Source organism: Petromyzon marinus, unplaced genomic scaffold, assembly GCF_048934315.1.
Source record: "Petromyzon marinus isolate PM22_M1 ecotype Great Lakes invasive population unplaced genomic scaffold, UKy_Petmar_22M1.pri1.0 PM_Scaffold_604, whole genome shotgun sequence".
Lineage (NCBI taxonomy): Eukaryota > Metazoa > Chordata > Hyperoartia > Petromyzontiformes > Petromyzontidae > Petromyzon > Petromyzon marinus.
The window spans coordinates 20,503-23,905 of NW_027423618.1; positions in this window are offsets into that span (position 1 = coordinate 20,503).

Below are 3,403 nucleotides of genomic sequence, written 5' to 3' on the forward strand. Positions count from 1 at the left end.
GTCCCGGTCGGTCCCGGGCAGTCCCGGGCGGTCCCAGGTGGTCCCGGGCAGTCCCGGGGCGGTCCCGGGCGGTCCGGGGCAGTCCCGGGCGGTCCCGGGCAGTCCCGGGCGGTCCCGGGCGGTCCAGGGCAGTCCCGGGCGGTCCCGGGCGGTCCCGGGCGGTCCCGGGCGGTCCCGGGCGGTCCCGGGCGGTCCCGGGCGGTCCCGGGGCGGTCCCGGGCGGTCCCGGGCGGTCCCGGGCGGTCCCAGGCGGTCCCGGGCGGTCCCGGGGCGGTCCCGGGCGGTCCGGGGCGGTCCCGGGCGGTCCCGGGCGGTCCCGGGCGGTACCGGGCGGTCCCGGGCAGTCCCGGGCGGTCCCGGGCCGTCCGAGGCGGTCCCGGGCGGTCCCGGGCGGTCCCGGACGGTCTCGGGGCGGTCCCGGGCGGTCCCGGGCGGTCCCGGGCGGTCCCGGGCGGTCCCGGGCGGTCCCGGGCGGTCCCGGGCGGTCCCAGGCGGTCCCGGGGCGGTCCCGGGCGGTCCCCGGCGGTCCCGGGCGGTCCCGGGCGGTCCCGGGGCGGTCCCGGGCGGTCCCGGGTGGTCCCGGGCGGTCCCGGGCGGTCCCGGGCGGTCCCGGGCGGTCCCTGGCGGTACCGGGCGGTCGCGGGCGGTCCCGGGGCGGTCCCGGGCGGTCCCGGGCGGTCCCGGGCGGTCCCGGGCGGTCCTGGGCGGTCCCGGGCGGTCCCGGGCGGTCCCGGGCGGTCCCGGGCGGTCCTGGGCGGTCCCGGGCGGTCCCGGGCGGTCCCGGGCGGTCCCGGGCGGTCCCGGGGCGGTCCCGGGCCGTCCCGGGCGGTCCCGGGCGGTCCCGGGGCGGTCCCGGGCGGTCCCGGGCGGTCCCGGGCGGTCCCGGGGCGGTCCCGGGCGGTCCCGAGCGGTCCCGGGCGGTCCCGGGCGGTCCCGGGGCGGTCCCGGGTGGTCCCGGGTGGTCCCGGGCGGTCCCGGGCGGTCCCGGGCGGTCCCGGGGCAGTCCCGGGCGGTCCCGGGCGGTCCCGGGCGGTCCCGGGGCGGTCCCGGGCGGTCCCGGGGCGGTCCCGGGGCGGTCCCGGGCGGTCCCGGGCGGTTCCGGGCGGTCCCGGGAGGTCCCGGGCGGTCCCGGGGCGGTCCCGGGCGGTCCCGGGCGGTCCCGGGCGGTCCCGGGCGGTCCCGGGGCGGTCCCAGGCGGTCCCGGGCGGTCCCGGGCGGTCACGGGCGGTCCCGGGCGGTCCCGGGCGGTCCCGGGCGGTCCCGGGGCAGTCCCGGGCGGTCCCGGGCGGTCCCGGGCGGTCCCGGGGCGGTCCCGGGTGGTCCCGGGTGGTCCCGGGCGGTCCCGGGCGGTCCCGGGCGGTCCCGGGGCAGTCCCGGGCGGTCCCGGGCGGTCCCGGGCGGTCCCGGGGCGGTCCCGGGCGGTCCCGGGGCGGTCCCGGGGCGGTCCCGGGCGGTCCCGGGCGGTTCCGGGCGGTCCCGGGAGGTCCCGGGCGGTCCCGGGGCGGTCCCGGGCGGTCCCGGGCGGTCCCGGGCGGTCCCGGGCGGTCCCGGGGCGGTCCCAGGCGGTCCCGGGCGGTCCCGGGCGGTCACGGGCGGTCCCGGGCGGTCCCGGGCGGTCCCGGGCGGTCCCGGGCGGTCCCAGGGCAGTCCCGGGCGGTCCCGGGCGGTCCCGGGAGGTCCCGGGGCGTTCCCGGGCGGTCCCGGGCGGTCCCGGGCGGTCCCGGGCGGTCCCGGGCGGTCCTGGGTGGCCCCGGGCAGTCCCGGGGTGGTCCCGGGCGGTCCCGGGCGGTCCCGGGCGGTCCCAGGCGGTCCCGGGAGGTCCCGGGGCGGTCCCGGGCGGTCCGGGGCGGTCCCGGGCGGTCCCGGGCGGTCCCGGGCGGTCCCGGGCGGTCCCGGGCGGTCCCAGGCGGTCCCGGGTGGTCCCGGGGCGGTCCCGGGCGGTCCTGGGCGGTCCCGGGCGGTCCCGGGGCGGTCCCGGTCGGTCCCGGGCAGTCCCGGGCGGTCCCAGGTGGTCCCGGGCAGTCCCGGGGCGGTCCCGGGCGGTCCGGGGCAGTCCCGGGCGGTCCCGGGCAGTCCCGGGCGGTCCCGGGCGGTCCAGGGCAGTCCCGGGCGGTCCCGGGCGGTCCCGGGCGGTCCCGGGCGGTCCCGGGCGGTCCCGGGCGGTCCCGGGCGGTCCCGGGGCGGTCCCGGGCGGTCCCGGGCGGTCCCGGGCGGTCCCAGGCGGTCCCGGGCGGTCCCGGGGCGGTCCCGGGCGGTCCGGGGCGGTCCCGGGCGGTCCCGGGCGGTCCCGGGCGGTACCGGGCGGTCCCGGGCAGTCCCGGGCGGTCCCGGGCCGTCCGAGGCGGTCCCGGGCGGTCCCGGGCGGTCCCGGACGGTCTCGGGGCGGTCCCGGGCGGTCCCGGGCGGTCCCGGGCGGTCCCGGGCGGTCCCGGGCGGTCCCGGGCGGTCCCGGGCGGTCCCGGGCGGTCCCAGGCGGTCCCGGGGCGGTCCCGGGCGGTCCCCGGCGGTCCCGGGCGGTCCCGGGCGGTCCCGGGGCGGTCCCGGGCGGTCCCGGGTGGTCCCGGGCGGTCCCGGGCGGTCCCGGGCGGTCCCGGGCGGTCCCTGGCGGTACCGGGCGGTCGCGGGCGGTCCCGGGGCGGTCCCGGGCGGTCCCGGGCGGTCCCGGGCGGTCCCGGGCGGTCCTGGGCGGTCCCGGGCGGTCCCGGGCGGTCCCGGGCGGTCCCGGGCGGTCCTGGGCGGTCCCGGGCGGTCCCGGGCGGTCCCGGGCGGTCCCGGGCGGTCCCGGGGCGGTCCCGGGCCGTCCCGGGCGGTCCCGGGCGGTCCCGGGGCGGTCCCGGGCGGTCCCGGGCGGTCCCGGGCGGTCCCGGGGCGGTCCCGGGCGGTCCCGAGCGGTCCCGGGCGGTCCCGGGCGGTCCCGGGCGGTCCCGGGAGGTCCGGGGCGGTCCTGGGGTGGTCCCGGGCGGTCCCGGGCGGTCCCGGGCGGTCCCGGGCGGTCCTGGGAGGTCCCGGGTGGTCCTGGGGCGGTCCCGGGCGGTCCCGGGGCGGTCCCGGGCGGTCCCGGGCGGTCCCGGGCGGTTCCGGGGCGGTCCCGGGCGGTCCCGGGCGGTCCCGGGAGGTCCCGGGCGGTCCCGGACGGTCCCGGGCGGTCCCGGGCGGTCCCGGGGCGGTCCCGGGCGGTCCCAGGCGATCCCGGGCGGTCTCGGGTGGTCCCGGGCGGTCCCGGGCGGTCCCAGGGAAGTCCCGGGCGGTCCACGGGCGGTCCCGGGAGGTCCCGGGGCGTTCCCGGGCGGTCCCGGGCGGTCCCGGGCGGTCCCGGGCGGTCCCTGGCGGTCCCAGGCGGTCCCGGGGCGGTCCCGGGCGGTCCCCGGCGGTCCCGGGCGGTCCCGGGCGGTCCCGGGGCGGT